General features: G+C 41.9%; 1 protein-coding gene across 1 annotated transcript in view; it reads right to left on the bottom strand.

Annotated features, from left to right (window-relative positions):
• cdc42ep4b (CDC42 effector protein (Rho GTPase binding) 4b) overlaps positions 1–21,402 on the bottom strand; it is a 31,470-nt gene extending 10,068 nt beyond the window's left edge. The window contains exon 1 of the mRNA XM_055890140.1: positions 21,290–21,402. The gene's annotated coding sequence lies outside the window, so the exon portion shown is untranslated. The remainder of the gene's footprint in view (positions 1–21,289) is intronic.
• Positions 21,403–24,944: the final 3,542 nt, after the last annotated feature.

Raw genomic sequence — 24,944 nt, forward strand, 5'->3', positions numbered from 1 at the left:
AAGCATTTCGCTACACAAGCATTAACATCTGCTAACCATGTGTATGTGACAAATAAAAATGTATTTGATTTGATAATGGTGTGAGTGGACAGATCAGCAAAGTTGGTGGCTTTTCGTCTTTTCCCTCAAGTAGGGCAGGAGCCTGCAATAGGGCCTAGTAGGCAAATGAGTAGGCCTAGGTGACGTCAACAGTTTCAAATTGTGGCTGCTAGGCACCATCCAAGCATTCTCTTGTGTTTTCAAACCAGAGCGCATGCATGCACACACACACACACACACACTTCACAGGCCTACTCTGGTCTCGTGTGTTCATACCTCTGGATGAAGGGTCTCTGGTACAATATTCCAAAACAATGTCTCCGTCAAACTTTTACATCTAAGACAACAAGGGCCGATTCAACTGAAAAGGCAACTGTAGCAGCAGAGAGAACAGACAGGTGTTTGATAGCTGTGTTAACCCAGTTCTTCGCCTTTCAAAAGGACAGCACATCCCTAAGGACAATTCAATTATATTCTTGTCTGCCTACTGTGGATTAACCTTTTTATTCAATAATCGTTCCTCAGTCATTAGGACTCAGTGTGTAGAGGTTTTGTCCCCTTAAGAAAGAATTTCCATTTAGACAAACACAATGAAAACTATATGAGCAAGGAGACAAAAACTGAGCATGAATGCTGGACTAGTTGAGCTGGACTAGTTGAGCAGACCTTGTTAGCTGCACAAGAGGTTTGCAAAAGTAGAAACTTAACAAACTATTAAGTCTTCACCAACAACTGAAACACTTTAGCCATTATGAAAGCGCAAACTGTTTCAAAACAACCAAACTAATTAGCTTGGTCATCACAGCTTTCAGGGGACACAATTGTGAAACCTCACATTGTGCTATTGTGGCTAAGAGTCTCTTAAGTAGGCCTAGCTTACATTACTGCAGGGTGATCCATCATTACCTATTATTATTATTAGCCGGACACATTACTACACAACTCACTATGCATGAGAACGCAATCCTCCAGCCGGTCTGCTTCTCCTCTACGTGCCAGCCTGTCAGCGTCTCGGTCTCATTTAATGTGCAGGCATATGACCGTGGCTGTGTAGTGTACCACTCCAGGCAAAGGACAACCCACTTATATAATCATAACACTTTAATACAACAACACGTTGCTTGCCAATCGTAGTGTAAGGTTTAATAGGTTGACATTTTCAATAAGGCTGAAAAAGCAAGAAATTACTCCCAATGGATAATATGTCACTTTCAACAACAGCAGTTAAGTTTACTACCTGGTAATAACCTACACAGAGTGCCCATGCCCATGTTTACCAGGCCAGGAGGAAGCAGCCAACTAGGGAGACTTGGCAACATGGATTGACAACAGAGAGGGCCCTGTCCTGGACTTCAGTCAAGACTCCATGTGTCTCTCCCTGCCCTTAACTAGTTCTCTGCCCATGTCTCCATGGCGACCTTAAGCCAAGTACTGCTTGGCTGCCCAGCTAGCTAACTTCCTGCCCGTAAGCCTCAAATAGTGGCCCTTATCCCCTCCAGGGTGACCATCTCAGTCCCAAATGGAATCCTATCCCTTATGGGTTCTGGTCAAAAGCAGAGTATTATAAAGGGCATAGGGTGTCATATGGGATACATCCCATGTCTCAGTCCCTACCTGTTGAGCTCAGAGTGGAATAAGAGGTAGAATAGAATGACCACAATAGGACTGCTAAACTAGAGGCAATGGAATGCGTTTGATGTGATTCATCATTAGAAGATATTCACACTCTGGATAAAAGATCAGTCGGTTCTCTTCAAATATCAAAAGGGCCAAACCTCACACCTTGTGTCCTTACAAGAAATGGCCCATAAGGGCCCCCGTGTGTGTTCGGGGGCAGTGTCTTATAGCAACAGTATTACCACTTGGTCCCATTATCACATGCATGACAAAAGGAGAGGAGAAGACTCCAGGCAGCACTGTCATCTTCAATTACATCCTTTCAATATGAGTTTACATAAATCATGTAAGCTATATGAAGCCACAGACATTCCACATCAAGCTCAAAACATTCCAAACCGATTGCCTATTTGTAGCCCCTTCGTTGCAGGCCAGGGGCGACAAAGCTGGGCAGTTAACTTTGAGCACCATTTCACCTCAGTGAAAAGTCTAGACAACTATAAAAATACTACTAAAAACAAAAGCCAGGCCATTTGATTCTTTGCCTAGTACGTCATGCATGGATGGGTAAGAGTAGTCACTTGGGAATCGACAACCAAGCTGTATGTCCCAAAATATGCTGCTCCCCACACCCACACGTTCTAAAAACACAGCCGGGGTCTGGATTCCATCTCAGTAATCTTTCAAATGCTGCTCAGAGCTGGACTAGTTGAGCAGGCCTTGCTAGCTACACTCCAGACTTATAGAAACACACATGATATTGCAAATCTTTGTTTCAACTTCAAATATGGTGTCCAGATTAATTTCAGTAACTAGTTAAAATGGGTGGAGATGAGAATGAATGTTCTATTTCAATCTGTGTTTTGAAACTGAGCATCATGCCAAAGCATTAGCCAGCGATGGTGACTTTATGTAACACACTTTAAAGTTGAAATACGTAACTTTTGGACCCACCCGACCAAATTCATATAGAAATGTGAGTTATAGATCGATCATTCTACTTGAAAGCAAGTCTAAAAAGCAGAAGCAGTACATCTGTTCTGTGTATGACATTTCTATGCTTCCCGTTCTTAAGTTAAATTTTTTCGTCTTTTAGTTTCAGTTTTGAATACCAGCTTCAAACAGCTGAAACAACATTTTTGGCTATGGAAAATATTTCACTGTGGTTTAGATGGTACAATGATTCTCTACACTATGCTATCTGATTTTGTCACAAACTGAAATTATGCAAACTATTCGAGTTTTAGCAACCAGGAAATGGCGGAGTGATTTCTGCATAGTGCAACTTTAAGCACTCAAAGCATCACATGATAGCAGATCCAACTGGCAAAAAGGTCTATGAATGATTAACAGATTCTTATGCTTGCCCTCAGCGCCAGGGCACCAACATAGAGGATGACATCATAAAATGCCAGATTCATACTATAAGGCTAACCTGACCCATACTGTGCTAACTTGGATATTTTTCTCTCCACATTTTCCTTTCTAGCATGGTTCCTAGAACTATGGTGGATGCGTAAAGTGACCAGCCCAGTACATCTTAGCTTGTACTGTTAACCAGGAACGTCCCCATTAACTTTTATATCACACAATCAACCTCTTACTCTGATAGTCCTCCTGGTTTACCAGCTAGGCCACAATCCTACAACCATGTTCCAATCATGTTCCGCACCGATTACTATCCCTCTTTGGAAATGTCATCCTTGTTGTCAAGTCAATCTTCCGTCTCTCCTTTCACAGCTGGACCACCTTCAAGAGAAACAAGCACACGTCGCAGTCCACAACTATGCTAGTTGTATTTTTGGGCCCTTTACATTTTTCAAAGGAAAGAGAGAGAGAGTGAGAGAGAACATGACTTTTTCACTAGGCGGAAGGGAAGGTGCTGGTGGTGTATTGTGAACAGTAGTGGATCTTACGCAACTGCAGAGTCACTGTAACATACTTTATGCCCTGTTAAATATTGAATTCTGACTGGGCATAGTCACATTTTAGTTTACATTAACAATGTTATAGGCTGTTAACAAGAAACACATTTTTAAAAAGTTGACATTCTTGCTCCATAAGTAGCTCAAATCAACAACAAAAAATGTAGTTTCCTTTTATGGTTCCACAACCATTGCTCATACTACCAACATGTGTCAGCCATGTTCGGGTAAACTATTTCATGGCCTAACACAGTAATTATGTTAGACATGGTATATTACATTACCCATGTTTAGTTAATATCACATCTGGACGATGCCTTGTACACGCAAGCACATGAGATCAATACTATCGATTTGGCAAAACATATTTTGGAAAACTGACGCCACATGCTTACTACTAGGGTGTAGTGAAAAGCTATAACTAGCCTAATCCATTTAACCAATGAGAGTATTCCTGTTTTGTTAACCATGAACTGGTAAATCCCTCATCTCCCCTACCCCCCATCCCTCCCCATCACTCACCCGCCTTGACAAACAACCCATATTGAGGTGCTAATGTCATTAGGAGGATGGGGCTGCTGCAAGCTGTTACGGCCCATCAATACAATTACAAATGATTTCAACAAAGGCAACAAGTTCACAATTTAGTGTCAAAGAACTCCGGTGCCATCAGGGACCTTAATGGGCCCTGCAGGTCCAAACATATCACAACATGCTGCTCTGTACACCCTTATGTTAAACTAAGGAAATTGTGTTTCTATAGCTAGGGCTGACAGTGTGAGAACTTGTGAAGAGCAGAATCAACAACCTCTGCATAATTGGGTTAAATGCGGAAAACACATTTCAGTTGAATACATTTTTTATTTATTTTACCTTTATTTAACTAGGCAAGTCAGTTAAGAACAAATTCTTATTTTCAATGACGCCCTAGGAACAGTGGGTTAACTGCCTGTACCCCCCTTTTCCCTTAAAATCGGTCTCGTGTGGCTCAGTTGGTAGAGCATGGCACTTGCAACTTCAGGGTTGTGGGTTCGATTCCCACGGGGGTCCAGTACAGGAAAATAAACACATTTTAACAGTATCCACTCGCTACTTACTGTAAGTTGCTCTGGATAAGAGTGTCCGCTAAATGACTAAAATGTAAATAATCAAACCGTTTTGTGAGAATGTGTTCAGTTGTTAAGCCATTGTTAAGTAAATGAAAGCTGAAAAGTACCCGTGGCCTGGCTTTGACCCAAGTGAGAGCAGTTGCAGCAGACATGGCCCAGTGAGACACTGGGTGTCGGCCCGCTTAGATGGAAACAGAAAATTCTGGGCCTTTTGGATAAAATACTGGTGTAACTCCTATATGGAACTGCATCATGAATGACATTACTGTAGGTCAGCGGTGAAACAGACATGTAACCCAACCTATATGGATAATAATAGGTAGACCTGACTAGCACATTGCTTGTTTATCATGTTTTGATGGAAAGACATATACCTTCCTGTAACTTAAATACAAACCATTGAATCTAAGCCAAACAATTATTGACCAATATTGCGACCTGGATATGTTTCCAGGAAATATCTAACAGTATTCTTACATGGTGAATTCAGGGCGATGTACGTAGGCAGCGTTGTAGAATGATGTCAATATCATATCAGGTATAATCTGATAATGGCCATGTAAACAATCGTTATTCTGGGCAGTGTCACAAAGTATTTTGTCTACGTAATGTCCCATTGTGCTCAGAGTAGTTACTTGCCATTGTCACCATAACCTGTTCTAGTTTATCTTCACAACCAAATGGGTTAGTATGTTATCTGAGGCTAGCCTTCATATGACTAATGAGAGAGAAAGAACTATGGAAATAAAGAGCGAGAGAAATACCCCTCCCTATATGTGGAAATGGTGTTGTCAGCTCCTGGTCCGTACTGACTAAGGCATCACTAACTATCAGCAAACAGAATGTGTAAATAATTCCTTTACATAACATATGGAGGTCAAGGGTCCATCCCTGTAGGGTTTGTCCACAGCTAAGCCACAGCTAAGCTTGTTTACAACAACGCTCACTCAATGCGTTTAAAGTCGAAGTGAGGGAGAAAAATCTTTGAACTAGAGCAATTTTTACGCTAGTTTAAAAAAAACTCTGAATTGACAACTTAAACGAACACGGCTATCCTGACCCTGATGACCTGTAGAATAAAACACTGGAAAAGGTCAATAGCCTGTGGCAAATACAAAACACTCCACTTTAGCCTATAGCATGGGGGTCAGGCTGAGGGCAAGAGAGCGGTATAGTAACATTATCCCTGTCTGTGTGGGCTACCTGATTAATACAGGAGGTTGGTGGACAGCATGGTGAAGTGATGTAGAGAGTTCTGCAAGGCAAGCCTGGACAGCTGACTGGGTAAATAGACCCACCTCAGCAGGAACACTATAGGAAGTGTGTGTCTAAACCCACCTAACGGGCCTCATGCACACAGAAACAACCCACAGGAGCATTAAGTGGAGCATGTTCAACAAGGGAACATAACGTCAGCGTGCCTCAACCAGCAACTAGCCAGCAGTGTGTTACTCTACTCTGTGTGGCCCCCTCTCCAGCACACACCCCCTACCCTCCACACCCGCCCCACTACCCATTTCCCACAGCGTCATGGTTCAAATCCATCTCATGTAATTGCGGTTAGCTTATTGTTGTTCATCCCTTGTTATATCTTCACCACTGCACTGCTAGCTAACCGGTAACTGTTGATCTCATGTAACACATTTCAGCCACGTGGTCCTGTGGCGGACTGCAGGAGAGAGATGTTTTTAATCTTTCCATATCCTGCCATTAGTCAGCAGCTAGGGGCTTCCAAAACAAACTGACTCACTACTAGTCTGCCTGCCTCCCCACGCTGCGCTAGTTCACTGCTTTTAGAAACCTGCTACCAGCAATCAAATGGATGATGAACATGATGTTTCAGTCTTGTCAAAATCTCCCTCTGTACAAGATGATGCCCTGGCGTTCCCTCTGGATTCCCCTCCGTTGTACCTCTATGAATAACATCCTGTGTGACAAACGTCGCCACCGCTCATTCCCTCCTAAAGGAGTCGCATGCTTCCCATCCAGAACATATATTATGACGACATTTTTGTACATTTTGGTCTTGGACAACGGTTTCGTTGGCTGTTTGTGCACAAATTATTTCTCAAGGGAAGTTGAAGACTTCGGAGTCGAAGTCGACGTCCATTCACGGCCAAATTCATTCTTCAATGAAGTGTTTGTCATTCAACACTTTTTCCAAGTCACACTCGTTCGCGGCTAGGCGTGAGCCAAACCAAAGCATGCGGAAGCCTTTGGTTCGATTGCCTTATTTCGATTGCGTCCCAACTACCCCAGAGAGGTTAAGGGCCAAGCCAACAGAGGGCCGAGGCCAGCCAAGGATAGGAGGCGTACCACCCTGCCCTTGTGGAGTAACAGGGACTTTCTAAAGGAAAGACAGACAGGGGCACCAAAGAGAAACATAATATGGTAGGGGTGGAAATTGAGGGAAAGTGGCATATTACCATTTTACCCTCCCGCACTCCTTGCCCAGGAGGAACGCATGCCAACAGTTAACACATGCTTTTACACTGTCCTCCAAGTCTTGCATGCAGCGCTTGCTGTCATTATCCCCATAGAGAGGCACAGAAGGGGATCGAGTGTGTGAGAGATTAATAAGTGTATCTATTAGTACACGTTTTACTTTTCTACTATTTCTCCATTTTCTTTCTCTCTGCATTAGTCCACACCTGTTGTTTTCGAAGCATGTGACATAAAATGTAGGTTTGATCTGAACCCCTCCCTCTATCAGAGAGGCCTAAGCAGCAGCTAAGAGAATACAGGCCAGGGGGATGGACTCACTCAACAGGCTAACAGCTGCTTCACTATGGATGGACATTGGTCTTCAATAGAACCTTTTTGCATAAAAGGAGAAGCTGGAACCAAAACTTTATTAGATTGGAAAAGATGCCCATACTACTGACAGAATTAGGCTACCGTTTCCCTTGTAGTAGAAAAAAGACCATCATGACAATGTGCCATCTCATCAAAACTCAGGTGACGTTATCACTACGATGTTACTGGACATTGGAACATTGATTGGCTCTCCCTCCAAATGGGAGAGCCACGCACAAGCAGAGTGCTCCCCCATGACAGCTCGATTGCTCTGCCTGTGCCCCAGAATGAGCGGAGCAGCAGCTGATTTTGTTGTTGCCAAATCACCAGAAAGATAAGCAGATACCAGCGTTGTACAGTGCATAATCCATTCAGCCAACGCAGCAGCTACTGCTGATTAGCACACAGTTACAGTGAAACTCATGGAGTTGTAACTGAGCAGCTCGCTCTCTCACTGACAAGAATGAGATAATAAAAACAGCAAGGTGCGCTCTTTCAAAAACACCAGCAGATGTCAACAAAACCTGGCCCCAAAGACAACACAGACAGCCTCACAAACATCTCTTTACTACAGCCATAATACAGATTCACAGCAGTTTGACAAGCTGAAAAATCACTACATCGTTGGGTTGATTTAATTGAACCTGACTAAATTGACCAGCATACTGTGCGCACACACACACACACACTTTTTATTCCATGCAACTTTGCAGGAATGCCCAGTTCAGGCCCAGCAGATGGGGATGGGTTACAGGCCTCAGCTCACCCACAAACACACACGCCAAACAGCCTTCTCCCCGGGAGACAGCTGAATGATAGGGATGTGACATTTGCCAGGGGAGGACTGGGTAATAGGACACATTTGCCAGGGGAGGACTGGGTAATAGGACACATTTGCCAGGGGAGGACTGGGTAATAGGACACATTTGCCAGGGGAGGACTGGGTAATAGGACACATTTGCCAGGGGAGGACTGGGTAATAGGACACATTTGCCAGGGGAGGACTGGGTAATAGGACACATTTGCCAGGGGAGGACTGGGTAATAGGACACATTTGCCAGGGGAGGACTGGGTAATAGGACACATTTGCCAGGGGAGGACTGGGTAATAGGACACATTTGCCAGGGGAGGACTGGGTAATAGGACACATTTGCCAGGGGAGGATGGAGGAATATGATCAATGTGATGCAAACCAGTGGCATTGATCCAGCCAGATCCTGCTGAACAGATACTCAGACAGATGGTGTTTTCCATTAAGACTTACAACAGTGTTCTACGTTAATGTATGCTCTAGTGTTATTGTGTTTCCATCAGGAGTGCGGCACTAAAAACTTGTGTTGTCCGTTTGTTCTGACCTCTGCCGCTAAAAAAAAATACATTAAACTTAAATAACATTTCAGTGTGTGAGCGTTTTTCCTTTAAGTTGACAGTTAATTACTTAACAATGGCTGAGAGCTGAAAAGTACCAGTGGCCTTGCTTCCGCCCCAAGTTAAAGCAGGTCCACCGGAGCCATGGCCCAGTGAGACATGGATAAAACACTGGGGGAAATCCTCATTGGAAATGCACAAAGAGTGTCACATCTAATGGATAGAGACAAATACTTTGAGACACTGTGGCACTTAATCACAAAATCAGTGGGCAGCTCATGATCAGCCAGATGAATCCCTCTTCTACCCACATACCACTCTTATCACCCAGTCTCATTCTGCCTCCTTGTACTGTAATTATCCTCACCATTTTTCTCTGTGTGTATTTTGCATTCAACTAACAAGCAGGTCTGATTTCCTGGAAACAATAAACGATTTATGTTTGACGACAGTGAGACAACATGCAGTAGAGCTCTGGGAGAATGTCTTCATGCATGTTTACTAGTTCGCAGGCTATAAGAGTGTGTGTGTGTGTGTGTGGGCGCAATAAACTCAGTCCATCAACAGCTCCTTACTCACACAGCCCCATATGGAGGTCAAGGGTCATAAAGGCTTTGCACAGTGCGCACGCATACACACACAGCACTGAGTGTTAGTGTGTTTGAGCAAAGCGAGAGGTAGAATCGCTAATCTTGATCACATAATGAGTAGCTAGTTGGGCCTCCCGAGTGGTGCAGCGGTCTAATGCAGTGCTTGAGGCGTCACTACAGAGATGTAAACACACGTTCTCTCACGGCTAACAAGCACACACAAACACTGCCCCAGTCTGTCCCTATAGGCTACCACAAAGCCAGTGGAACTGACGAACCGACAAAGTCACTGAGATCACAATGGACCCAGATCAAAAAGAAACAAAGCAGTGCTTCCAGTGTAAAAGGGAGACAGGAGCCAAACCTTAACGGGGTTCCACATACAGGACACACACACAGCCATCTCCTGAGAACCAACCCAGCACACATATCCGGACAGTCCAGCCCCAGAACACCCTCTATTCATATTCACCCAGAGTAAAAGGAAATGCATGACAAGGATACTGCTGCCAGACAAATGAATATTAGAGATATTAAGTCATCAGGGTAGTGTTACTTCTGCCTATATAGACAGGCCTAGGGGCACAGTGGTCTAGGAGTCACGGGATGGATAAGCCCTCTATTGGAGTGTCCAAGGCTAGCACAGAGGAGACCACTGGGGAGAGATGACGGCATTCCTTTGTCTTTTCAGCAGCTGAAGCCTACGCTTGAGAGATACCACCGGTTTCTAAGCCCACACGGAGGGAGAGAACGATGAGAGGGAACAATGGAGAACCACTGAACTGTGAACAGACCATAGCATTTCACTGATGGACAGACCAGATGCACACTACTCCGCACAATGTGTGTTTTGAATACATAAGACTCCTCTAGCCTACACATATTGCTCAACTGCCCGACTACTAGGCCAGTCACAGCAGTGACGGTGTGTCAGAGTTGAAGGGAGTTAACCCGGTCAGGGTTAATGGTTAACCTTGTCTCCATAGAGACCTTTTATCAAATCAGGACACAGACAACCGAGTCCCACCATAAGGAGGGACAATTCAACTTGAATCTACAAATGTGTAAACACTGCTGCATCAATTACATATTGTAATGACCATGAGAACACAAACACTCCCCTAAAACACTGTTCAATTTGGTTGAAGAGACAGTGATGTCCCCCCCACCAAAAAGTCAGCCATTTTTGGACTAAAGACCCAATTTATGGAGACAAAAATGAGATCACATAAAGACTCAGGGTTCTCTTTCTCAAGAGAGTGTTGGTGAGGTTGGGTCGAGATTGGGTTTCATGACTCCAGCTGTAGGTATGCATCTCCTTTCAGGTGGAGTCCTCACTGGAATGCTCAAATCACTGGGTGGCTGTGACAAATGTTTCAAAACATGTTGGGAGGTTCAGGTGTTCGGTGACAGATTCCAGTGAATGGGTAGAGCAGAGTAGGACAGGTGTGTCGAGTTGTGTCATTTCATGGTGAAGCAAGGAATGTATTGTACTGTGACAAGTGTCAGTCCCACAAACTACCGATGATGCCTCAGAACGTGACTAACCCTGACAAAATTACATGATTTTTTGTCTTTACCTTTGAGCTAGCTCAGGACATGCTAATAAGGTAGTATTATCTGAAATTTCACAGCTTCTCCACATCCATTCTCTAAACACTTGTCATAATAATGAGTCATTCAAACCTAGACTTCAGGCTAAAAACTGTACTGTAGAAGCTGTGTAAAATAGCTGATGGTCAAGTGCTACAGTAGAACCAGTAGTCCTACAACCATTAGATCACAATCAATCTTGTCAAGCAGAAACTGAATACAACAGCCCGGAGTAGTGTTGAACCACAGAGTCATACATAGCCGGTTTGGCTGGAAATGTATCTAAATGCTTGTCAAATTACATTGACCGTAACCAACGCAGGTAGGTTTTTGGAATGCACCGTATAGAATCAGGTGCATCTCAACACAGCGCTAAGAGCCAGCTAGCTTCTGAGTATCATCCTACCTATCCCTGGCTAAACTCTGTCCTTTACGGCATGGCCCAAGGCATTTGGTGGGGTTGTAACCAGTGTTCATTTTGTTTAGTCATAGTAGGGCTGTGGCAGCCATGAAAATTGTCAGTCGGTGATTGTCAAGCAAATAACTGCTGATCTCACGGTAATTGACCGTTAATTAATAAACACATTTTGCATCTCCTGGCTTCCACACAGCCTACAAGCCGCTGATGCAGACCTTTGGAACATCTACACTAAAAAAATAAAAAAATAAATCCGTTTAATATAAGCTACACCATCACAATAAATCCATGATTTGTTTAAGGACAGGTCTATAGAAGCATGATATAAAGAAATGTTTTATTTCAGAAAAACAGAATGCCATACAGCTGTGGGCTACACTAGTTTATTTAGCAGACAAGATCTGCTTAGAATTATGTGTCATTATTTTATAGTACGAAGAATAGAACAGAAGATGGCTGAATAAAATAGAAAGGATATTTTCTCAAGTCGATTTGAGGGAGTGTGTCGAGCGGTTACCAAAAGAAAAAGGTCCTCCTATTATGCTTCATTTAGAGTTATGACACTTTAGTTCTGATTTTTAATACATTCTAAGGCTGCATAATATGATTAATGATTTGAAAAAAGTTGCATGAAAGACATGAGCTCTGCTTTGTTTTTTTTGAGCAGGCTGCACGCACTTCATCAGTCTCTCATTTACAATTTGACAAGTACTTGATCATGCCTCAAATTTCCCGGTGGCATCCCCTTTGTGCGGCCTTAACGCCCCCTAAAAAAATGTCCATGCCTTTTGCAGCCAGTGTCCATTGTGCCCTTGGGCTGAAAATAACATTTATAATTTCCATCTTCTGGCTGCGTGCTCCAAAGTACCTCTCCCTCACATGGCTCTCTTAGATAGCTAATAAGAATTGAGCTAATGCCCATCATGTGCTCGGGTCGTTCTCACAGGCAACAAGTGTAGACAGGCACGTCGGGGACGCACCTGAATATTGAAGATGTTGGGGGGGGAGAAAGAAAAAAAATGTCCACATTTACTTTGTCAGACAAGATGAATAGGCCTAACAAACCTAGGTCATTCTACTATCCCCCATAGTACAAAAGTTGAACTATTCTATGCGAGAAATAAATATTCCGAGCAAAGTCTGGGACAGTTGTGAGATGCGATAGATCCCAAATTAAATACAACCTTTTGCATCAAAACATTTTTTTTAAAGCAATGAGGCTGATGCAACAGATCAAAATGTTTAGCTTAAAATATTGATAAACTATTAGGCAATTTCTTCACATTATAAGCGCAGCAATGTGCGCAAGGCAGTAGACTGACTATAAGCTTGTGTCACGTTCGTCGTAAAGATGAGACCAAGGTGCAGCGTGAGTAGAGTTCCACATATTTTTTATAAAGAGAAACTCACTAAACAAAACAACAAACAACCAAACGAAACATGAAGCTACAGGTGTGCACTCAGGCAACTCAAAGTAGACAAGATCCCACAAACACCAAAAGGGAAATGGCTAACTAAATATGATCCCCAATCAGAGACAACGATAAACAGCTGTCTCTGATTGGGAACCATATCAGGCCTACATAGAATTACAAAAAACCCTAGACCTACAAAAACCCTAAACCTACAAAAACCCTAGACAATACAAAAACCCTAGACAATACAAAAACCCTAGACAATACAAAAACCCTAGACAATACAAAAACCCTAGACAATACAAAAACCCTAGACAATACAAAAACCCTAGACAATACAAAACTAGAGTACCCACCCTAGTCACACCCTGACCTAACCAAAATATAAAGAAAACAGAGATCTCTCAGGTCATGGCGTGACAGCTTGAATGTTCCAAAATGCAATCAATTAGCAGGAAAACACCATTCTCAAAAGTGACCGCAAATGCAATTATGCATGTAATGCTTTTATTATAAAGGTGCATTTTTATGGTGAAAATGATATTCCCCAAACATGAAACGCACACAATGCGTATGTATGCCAGTTAGGCTCTACACCCCTTGTAAAGCAGATTGTGCTTACTTTTAAAATAAGTTATTTGGCCACTTTAGTTGTGATACAAACCTTATTAAAACATATAGGCCAGGTTACGTGAGGTGTGCGACTATGATTAGAAAATGTCACCAAAAACAGGCATGCGCTGTTTCATGCCTTACTACACAAGCTGGGAATCATTCACAAGTGATAATATATCATTCACAAGTGATAGGCTAATATTGTCACCCATCAGACTATTCTTGATTTAATCTTGTCTTTACATATACACGTGTGAAATTTGTTTTGATTTAGAATGGACCACATCATGCACCGGTCTCAAGAAAGAAGCAGGGGGGGAAAAAATACATGTCATCTATGCATTTAAATAGCGAATGGAGGACGCTTTTCCCATGGTTCATTTTAATGCCAGCCAGGTAGGCTATACTCCTGTTGTAAATATAAGCAATGTGCTTAATATTAAGAAGGTTGAGAAATAATTATAGTAGGCCTAGCCTTTAGAAAGCAGATGGAATCTATTAGAAAGAGGATTCCCATCAACACTTCTCATAGTCGACTGAAATGTGGCGCAACATGACCTCATGGGCTTCCATGAAGGGTTTGATTAGATTTTTGAAAACATTTGCATTGATGTCAGAGTGATTAGAGGGACAATAGTGTGGAGTACCAGGCAGTTAGCAAGTTTGGTAAGCTAGTAATGACCATCAGCAGTACCAGAGCTTGAAGGAGCCCAATTAGAGTGACTAAAACGGTCACGTGGAATTTGACTGTTACGGTCACCGTAACAGCCCTAAGTCAACGTCATTTTGACTAAAATATCATTAAGTCACATTTTAATAATGATTTAGTGTAGTTGTCAAAATGACAAAAACAGTGGACCATTTTAGTCATCACATTTGTTTTGCCTCATGAACCTATAGTAAACATAAAATCACTGACTTCCATACATAGCCTTGTTTTACCATTTTTTAACAAATGGTTTACGGTCCGGTCCGCAAGTAGCCTAGCCTTAAAATGGCCCATGATATGAGTTATCAATGTAAAATCCAGCCAACCAATGATCAATAGAAAGAATAAAAATGTTGAACGGTAAGGGCTAGTTGTCAAGCTGTTTCTCTGAGGAACGGTAAGGGCTAGCTGTCAAGCTGTTTCTCTGAGGAACGGTAAGGGCTAGCTGTCAAGCTGTTTCTCTGAGGAACGGTAAGGGCTAGCTGTCAAGCGGTTTCTCTGAGGAACGGTAAGGGCTAGTTGTCAAGCTGTTTCTCTGAGGAACGGTAAGGGCTAGCTGTCAAGCTGTTTCTCTGAGGAACGGTAAGGGCTAGCTGTCAAGCTGTTTCTCTGAGGAACGGTAAGGGCTAGTTGTCAAGCTGTTTCTCTGAGGAACGGTAAGGGCTAGCTGTCAAGCTGTTTCTCTGAGGAACGGTAAGGGCTAGCTGTCAAGCTGTTTCTCTGAGGAACGGTAAGTGCTAGCTGTCAAGCTGTTTCTCTGAGGAACGGTAAGGGCTAGCTGTCAAGCTGTTTCTCTGAGGAACGGTAAGGGCTAGCTGTCAAGCTGTTTCTCTGAGGAACGGTAAGGGCTAGCTGTCAAGCTGTTTCTCTGAGGAACGGTAAGGGCTAGCTGTCAAGCTGTTTCTCTGAGGAACGGTAAGGGCTAGCTGTCAAGCTGTTTCTCTGAGGAACGGTAAGGGCTAGCTGTCAAGCTGTTTCTCTGAGGAACGGTAAGGGCTAGTTGTCAAGCTGTTTCTCTGAGGAACGGTAAGGGCTAGCTGTCAAGCTGTTTCTCTGAGGAACGGTAAGGGCTAGCTGTCAAGCTGTTTCTCTGAGGAACGGTAAGTGCTAGCTGTCAAGCTGTTTCTCTGAGGAACGGTAAGGGCTAGCTGTCAAGCTGTTTCTCTGAGGAACGGTAAGGGCTAGCTGTCAAGCTGTTTCTCTGAGGAACGGTAAGGGCTAGCTGTCAAGCTGTTTCTCTGAGGAACGGTAAGGGCTAGCTGTCAAGCTGTTTCTCTGAGGAACGGTAAGGGCTAGCTGTCAAGCTGTTTCTCTGAGGAACGGTAAGGGCTAGCTGTCAAGCTGTTTCTCTGAGGAACGGTAAGGGCTAGCTGTCAAGCTGTTTCTCTGAGGAACGGTAAGGGCTAGCTGTCAAGCTGTTTCTCTGAGGAACGGTAAGGGCTAGCTGTCAAGCTGTTTCTCTGAGGAAAAGGAGAGACTTGGCTACATTGGCTGCAGAACCTGGCTATAAAATGCAGTGGAGAAAGTGGGAGAGTTGAGCAAGACTACAAAATGAAAGACAGCCTACTTTTCTATACGCAAGGGGGGAAAAAAATAAATAAATACCTAAACTGTGGTTTTACCTTTAAACTCAATGCTGCTATTGTTTTTATTTCGTAAAGCAGCTTGTGTTTCTTAAGCAAGGGTAGTTAACTAGAGAACTTTTTGCAACTAAACGTGGCCCCTTAACTAGAAGGCTGGTGACTGGTTAGCTACAGGAAAGCAAGAGTTGCCTGCGCGATGTGCCTTATCGCTTGCTCCCCCGCAGCTCACCAGCTGATGTAGACTGAACAGGTTCAGCGCATCCCTCCCACTGCTGTACAGAACTGCACTTCGCATCTGTACTGCTAATATTAACATTCTGCTGATCACTGAAAAGCTCACAATCTTTCAAATTTAAAAGAATATATATGTTTGACTAATATTTTTGTCACTGGCTTGTCTGAATACCATACTAACGTACAACATACTTAAATAGCATACTATGTGCTCCTCGTCGAATATTATTTAGCACATACTGTTTAGTAAAAAGTACGCAGCAGCTCTTGACTTGCTGAGTAGATGGGCTGAGCGCAGGTGGATTATTCCAAATTCAACAGCCTGATAATAGCTAGTTTCCAATTCTATTAATTTATCTAAACTATGAATAGAATAGGAATGGAGTTACAAGCCTACTCAGGCTGGTTATATGCAGGCTGGTTACTATTGCTGAGGCTTGATCCATAAATGAAATAAAAAAATATCTATGTAACTAGGCAAGTCAGTTAAGAACAAATTCTTATTCATGAAGGGCTACACCGGCCAAACCCGGACGACCCTGGGCCAATTGTGCTCCGCCCTATGGGAATCCCAATCACGGCCGGGTTGTGATACAGCCTGGATTCGAACCAGGGTATCTGTAGTGACGCCTCTAGCACTGAGATGCAGTGCCTTAGACGGCTGCGTCACTCGGGAGCCCCAAGATAGCCTAGTTTACAAACTAAAACAATCCATGTTCAAATAAAAAGATAAACCTGGCATCAATAACGCAGCTACAGCCCGAGTCCCCGGTGCCGTCACATTCAGAAATAAAAATAAATGGTTAAGTATTTAGTTTAAAAGCGCTGACGAAGGCCAAGAGAACAAGAAATACTTTTCAGTAAGAAAACAGAAAACCCCTCACAAAAAATACTTCTGTTTTCAAAGATGTAACCTACAATGCAATACGCAGTCATTTTATTAAGGAAAACAAAAACTAGTTAGAAAAGAGTATGACATCCGGGCATTTAAAGTATAGTTGACTTTCTAAACATCGCATGGTATTACACTTTCCTTTTCCGCATAATCAAATGGCCTATTTAGAACGAAAGTATGGGTATTCGGACATGGCCATTATTTTTGTTGGCGAGAAATTACAACGTGTAGTAAGCCACTGCACTAGAGTTAGAGCCACAGGAGAACCCTGCAAGTAGCTCAGAGAAGGGTCATAGGATTACAGCCTAGTGACGACAAGAGCTGGAATGTGGTTGCCTTTTTCCAAGGGTTAGCTAGCTAACTACAATCTCAGTTGACAGCGTCCATAACAGTTGCGTAAATACATTTATAAAAGATTCATGGCATAAATATGTATGTTTCCCGTTATACAACAGACCTGTCGTAAACCTGCATGAGTGAACGAGCATTAAAACTCTGCCTGGAAAACTCAGTCACCTTATGGTGACAATAATGCCCTTTATTTGCTGTATAATTTGGAACTATTGGCATTAGGCCACAGCATGCAAAAGAAGGATTGTTATTCAATATTTAGTTTATCAATAGATTGTGTTTATATGTCCTGCTTCTGTTTAGGCTCTAAGATTAAATAGGCAACAATGTCTCTCTCCTATCTCACAGCAATACAGTGACCTACCCATACTATTAAATATTTTACATAAGCTACTGGTCTATTTACTGTATTGTCAGAATGTTTCAATCTTTAGCAGTCATTTATGCTGTACCTGGAAAAGGATTGTCAGTTTCTGAAAGAGAAAACAATGGCAAATTGTTGTGGACTTGTCAGCTGAACGTTTGAATTCAACAATGTCTGGCATGGACTTTTCCCCCCCAACCGAAATATGATGGACTGAACGCGAATTGTGAAACATTGTAGGGCAGGCAAATACATTTTTTTGCAATTACACTGGAAAATTATTCTCAGTAAACGGCAAATTGTTGCATTCTTGTTAATAACTTTCCCTGTTTATTTTTATGGATGCTTTTCATAATTTCCCCCATTTGCACAAGATACTTACTTGCCAGCTTGCAATATTGCAACAACTCGCAGATGTGCGTACGCGTGGTCTAAAGTTTGCAGGGAGGTGAGCACATTCTCAAGTCGAGTTACATTTTTATAAATGCCAACTTCTGTTAAAAACTGGCGCAAGGTTAATAAATTAGGCAACTTGCAATTTCAGAAACATTTCATACTCATTCAAGTTCCAGCAGGTGAAGATAGCTAAGCCCCATAAAAATTAAGTTCAACACTTAAGTTCAAACAGGTAAAGTTCAAACACAAAATGTTCAAGTTGAACTGTTTCTTACTTCAATGTTGAAAAGGGTTCGACGGTTATATGGCCTCGACAAGACGTCTCGAAGCTCAAAGGCATCTGCTTCCCTTTCAGGAGAAAGGTAGTTCCTGTAATTGTGCAAGACACAATATCCCTTGTCTGGGACTCCAGTACTGTCCAAGATCAACAGGAGGGAATATAACCAAGACGAGTAACCTGTTATCAACCACAAGAACTTGTGCACACACTAGCAAGGCCTATAGCAGGGGTATTCTCATCTTACCCTAGGACAGGGATCAGCAACTAGATCCAGCCCCGTGCAGGAACATAATTACAAATCATTTGTAGATGGCAAATTGACCACAAGAAGCACAAACAGATATGTTTGACTAAAACATAAATCAATAATACACAAGTAGGATACACAAACAAGTGCACACAGAAAACCATTACTCAAATTGGTCTTATGGGCCATGAGTATCAGTCTACAGCCCTAAGAATCACTTTGAGGACAATGCAACTTTCACTGAACTCGTTGACTCACGGTCAAATCACTGGGGAATTTGTTTGGCAACTCAAGAAAATGTACACAATTTGACTGAAAGACGCCTGAAGTCAGCGGTTTTATGAAAAGCAGCCGTGGTCAATGCGTCTGAATCCTCCCTCCCTCCTTCTCCAGTGCTGCAGACTGTAGGCAGAGTATGACCTCAGAGAAGTGCAGAGCAGAACTGGGCAGGTAGCCAGCTGAGCCCCTTTACTGTGCAGCAGCCAGCAGGAGCATCAGCCTTCACAACACAAACCAGCAGGCAGCAGGTCCCATGCAGCTATAAAGCAGCTAGACTCCGGGAGAGATGACACACACTAATAGACACAATAGATTGGGATGGAACGATCACCGGGAGACCAAGAGAGGCTTTTGAGACAGAGTTGAGGGGTCTGGAGTGTGTGCCAACTGTCCACACAGCACACCAAATTGTAAGAGGAGAGCAGGGAAGGAAGAGATCGATAGAAGGTTAGGGTTGGTTAGTAGAGAATGATATAAAGAGAACGGGGGAGAGAAGTGTGAACATCAATGCAGTATCACTCGCCCTAAAGCTCAGCTAGAAAGCCTGCGAGGACAGGCACACAGCTCCTCTAGTTCAGCTTTGGTCTGTCTGTCTGTCCATGAGCTAGAACACCCACACTGCACCACTTTCAGTTTCCCATTCTTCTGCATCTCCTCTCCAGGTGTCATGGGGTGAGGTTGTCTGCTAAATGCCAAACACTGACCTTAGAATCCAGTACAGCCGAGTAGAGAGGGGTTACCAAGAGACCCAGACACCATCAATCACACAGCTTCAAATAAAGCAGTGCAACCCAACACCAAACCAAGCTCATTTGTCAACATGTCTCAATACTTTTGTTTAGAATAACAGTTGCTACTAGAAGGGAGGCATACTTGCATACTTACTGAACTTGTATTGAGAAAATACGTGGTCAATTGGGGGCTATGTTATGGCTGATACTGTTTATAGCTGATAATTGCCCTAAATACTTACAGTACATGATGACTCAAATACAACACAATACCAGTTCCTGTAATTATCCATCAGGGCTAATCGAAATCACTCAGCTGATGTGATACCCATCCACCAAGGAACAAGAGGGGTGCCAAGTTGCCTCAGGGCATATATAATGAACTGGTAAAACATACAATTTGGCTGTGGAAGAGGAGAAACACTCAGGGAAAACATTTAATAATAAACAAAAGCATCAACTCAGAACAACTCCAGTCTAGTTTGTTTAGCTTTTTGTACATTTCTAATCATGTTAAAATGGCATGAGATGGTGATGCTCATTGTTTCCCCATGTAGAGTAATTGTTATGTAACCTGTCAAACTATTGGATCAGTGATGCACTATTACCACATCTTTCATTTTCAGATTAAGCCAAGCATATAGCCAAGTCCTACAGAACATTCTATCTACAATATTAACAAACTAGTGATTTGGAGCGTCAATGTGTTGTTTTTCTCTCAAAATAAACTACTTCGTAATCTCAAATAAACATTTAAGCCTCTTTATATCCTCTTATGCTCAATTAAAGTTCATATAATAAAAGGAGGAATCAAGTAGCTCACATTACTTTGATCTTCTCACAGATCTGTCCAGCCAAGACTTCAAAAGAGCTTGTAAACAACATGCCTGTGTGTGAACGGCCGCGCGCGGGATGGCAGAGCTGAGTAATGTTGCACCTGGGCCTACTAGTCACATATTTCCCGCTTCAAGTAATGCAGCCAGCACATGCTACTGCACTATAGCAGTAACAAAGGGCCTACGCAATACATACATTAATCCCATAGGTCATTGATTTAAAGTGGTAGGCAACAACTTTCAGACAAGCAGCTCACCCAAGGTGAGGTTCAATTGTTGTAATGATGGGGGTCTTATCAAAACTAACCGAGATGATAAGATATTTTGAACATACTCTGCGGTGGGTAGAGTTACAGACATTGATAAAGAGAAAAGGGGAATCCTAGCCTGTATGGTTGGTTCATAGTTAACGCACAATGGACTACGATGTCCCATAAGGAACCAGCCAGTCAAACCGAACAAGCTGCACGGCGCTGGGATTTCCCGCAAACATATTTGACATTCAAATGAAATGAAAAAGGAAAAAGTATAATCTACCAACTTTGTCCTCCGATTCAACAGTAAAGCTATTTGAAAGCAAAATGAAAGATGTTATGATCCTCAAAAAAATATGAAAACTGTAAATAAAGAAACAGAAAAATACGTCTTCACGCTGTTCAGCAGTTCAAACCATACAAATAGATCCACAATTATAATGTTACTTTCATTTCCTGACAGGGAGGTTAACAAAATTCCAATTAGATAAGAGAAAGTTGAATTTCACATTTGAGCTCTGAACAGAGCAGGATTACATGTCACGTTAGTAAGAGGATACAACCGCTGTTATTAAAGGACAATGGATCTCATCCTTTCACAGAATCAAATATCGTTAAAATAGTTTTTAAATCTGAGTACTTCACCTCCAAAGTGTTATGAATTTTCCACCAGCCCAGCAATAAGATAAGTTATCGGTGCGCTGTCCTCATGTACGTCCGTCAAGTTTGTAGTGCAGTGGCGCACAAAACAGTCCTTCCCACTCCTTTCTCTGAGAACCACCTCTCCCACCTCCTGCCGCGGTTTATTAAAGGGCCAGTAACAATATATAGGCTGAGTCAAAAACGAATGTAGCTGTGTACACATTTTGACTAATTACATCTTACTTGATTAATCAAGTTGGCTTCTTTTTCTTTTGTGAAGTTTCACATTCAGTTTCTACAAGTCATCATCTTCATAATCACTATCATCATCATCATCATCATCATCATCATCATCATCATCATCATCATCATCATCATCATCACCATCACCATCATAATGATCATATGAAAAGTGCAATATGCAGAAATCGATCTGCTATTTCCTGGTTGCAAAAATTCTGAAAGTTCACCTAATCTCAGTTTATGTGACAAAACAAGAAGTCATTGTGTAGAGATTGTATCACTTAACCACTGTGAAATATATTTTCCATAACTAAAAATATTGTCTTTTCAGCTGTTTGAAGCTGGTGTACAAAATACAAAAATTATACTTAAGTACGGGAAGCATAGAAATAGTGCACATAGAACAGATCTACCACTTCTTAGACTTGCTTTCAATGAGAATGACAGATATATAACTCGGTTTGCCAAAAAAAGGTGCATATTGCAGCTTTAACCTGTTTGGCGTGCAAGCCAGACGTCGGTACATTTATGACAACAGCCAGCTCAAAGTGCAGGGCGCGAAATTCAAAATATATATTTTTTAAATATTTAACTTTCACACATTAACAAGTCCAATAGAGAATATGAAAGGTACACATCTTGTGAATCCAGCCAACATGTCCGATTTTCAAAATGTTTTACAGGGAAGACAAAATATGTAGCGTTAGCAAAAGACACCACTTTTTTTTACTATAACAGTTTATTACTCCATCAGTAGCTATCACAAGATATAAATAGCCACTAACCAAGAAACAACTTCATCAGATGACAGTCTGATAACATATTTATTGTATAGCATATGTTTTGTTAGAAAAATGTGCATATTTCAGGTATAAATCATAGTTTACATTTCAGCTACAGTCAGAAATTGCACCGAAAGCAGCCATAATATTTACAGACACCAACGTCAAATACCTAATTACTCATCATAAAACATTTCTGAAAAATACATAGTGTACAGCAATTGAAAGACAGGCATCTTGTGATTCCAGACAATATTTCCGATTTATTAAATGTTTTACAGCGAAAACAAAATGTAGCGTTATATTAGCGTAGCCACAATAGCCAGAAACACTTGGGCGCCGACGACCAGTTCACATGCGCGACAGATATTAGAAATAGCATCATAAAATGTTTCTTACTTTTGGTGATCTTCCATCAGAATGTTGGACAAGGTGTCCTTTGTCCAGAACAGTCGTTGTTTGGATCTGGAACAGCAAATTTCCCTCTTCATTTAGCATGGGCACTTGCCAAGTGGCACGGATCTCTCCAACGTCAACAAAGTCAGAGAACGGAACACGGCAAAACTCCCGAAAAAATTTCAATAATCTGATTAAACTATATTGAAAAAACATACTTTACGATGATATGGTCACATGTATCAAATAAAATCTAAACCGGAGATGTTAGTCGTCCATAACGACAGCTAAACAGAAGGCAAATCCATGTCCCCTTTCGCGCGCTCCAGAAACAGGAAATGGACGGTCACGTCATACAAAGAGCTTTAATTCCACCTCAGACCAAGATGAACACAACATTTCTTCTCTCACAGCCTCTTGACAACCAGGGGAAGGTCTATGAAGTGTACGCAGACTCTTACGTTTTATGCCCATGTATAGGCAGGAAGTTGAACAGAGCATCGATTTCTGACATTCCACTTCCTGGTCAGGAAATGTGCTGCAGAATGAGTTCTGTTTCACTCAGAGAAATAATTCAAACGGTTTTAGAAACTAGAGAGTGTTTTCTATCCAATAGTAATAATAATATGCATATTGTATGAGCAAGAATTGAGTACGAGGCCGTTTGAAATGGGCATCTTTTATCTGGCTACTCAATACTGCCCCTTGCAGCCATAAGAAGTTTTAACACATGCACAAAATAGTAACTTAGAGAAAGCAAGCGACAACAACAGTTTGTAATTTTTTTAATATTTTTTTTATTTCGGCAATAATGTATTTTTGTCATCATCAGATTCAGATCAGGTCACCTCAATGTCATGCCCAGAGCCAGTAAAGCATTAGAGTGCCTTCAAATTATTTTATTTTTCTCATCATAGTATCATAAAGAATATATTTCATCACACAGAATACATACTCAGTATATTACAATAAATCCTGGTAGATAATATAGGTTTCACATTTGGAATGCACACTGTCATTGTGAAGGTCCCACAGTCATCTCCACCACTGTGTCTAGTAGCTGGTTGAAATTGCTTTTCCAGTGTCACGGTATGAGATCATGATAACATAAAGATATTCTGAGAGAATATTGATCATCTCTGGAAGGCTTGATATCACCAAAGCTATTTCTGTTGTATTGTTCCATAACCTTCTGTCAAATCAATCAGCATCATTTGTTTAAATCAATCGTACGTGAATGATAAAAAAATCAATAAACATTTGGTGGACATAAGAGAAAAACACTAAAGCAAAAACAAAATGTGGCACAATTGGTTTAATTAATCTTTATATTGAAATAATTACTCTTTCATGTTGGACACAGCAAAACATATATCATCTTAATAAGCCTCACCCATAGTGATGGAATGTTTTAACTGTTCTCTATCAATTTTTTTAATAGAAATTGTACGAGCCCTGGATGCTGATTGGCTGAAAGCCATGGTATATGAGACAATATAACATGGGCATGATGCAAATCTACTTGTTTACTGTTCTAATTATGTTGGTAACCAGCTTATAATAGCTATAAGGCACCTCTGGGGTTAGTGGTGTATTGCCAATATATCACGGCTAAGTGCTGTATCCAGGCACAATAACAGCCCTTAGCCGTGGTATATCGACCATATACCACACCCCCTCATGCCTTATTGATTAAATATCCCATCGCTATGTGATTGGTCCCTCGCCCAGCCGATAACATCATCAGAGGTCATTAGATATCATAATAGGCCAATTAGGGGTCCAGGATTTTATGGCTGGCTCTTGAAGTCGGGGTCCGTCAGAACTTCAATGGGACGGTGCCTAAATACAATGCTTTGATAGTGGTACCACTATCCCTCTACCCAGGGGGCCCAGGGATTTATGATTACTTCCTTGTGTGCCCCCTTGTGTGTTATCTAATCAAACACGGACTGTGTGTGTGTGTGTGTGTGTGCGTGCGTAGGGGGTACAGGGACTTTAATGACCCAGAGGGAGGGGACCTCTAATTTCTTAAGTAGAACACATCTCACCCAGATTGTTCCACATGTGGTAAATTACCCCAAAAGGGTCCGGAAAAGCAATAACCTGGCTAATTCATTTATAATGGGCAGATTTAGCCAAAATAGGAAACACTTGTGGGCAGCTGTTTCACAGGACACATGCAACTATAGCATGTGGTGAAAAATACATACAATTCAGAGAAAAGCAGCAAAATA

Source organism: Salvelinus fontinalis, chromosome 30, assembly GCF_029448725.1.
Source record: "Salvelinus fontinalis isolate EN_2023a chromosome 30, ASM2944872v1, whole genome shotgun sequence".
NCBI lineage: Eukaryota > Metazoa > Chordata > Actinopteri > Salmoniformes > Salmonidae > Salvelinus > Salvelinus fontinalis.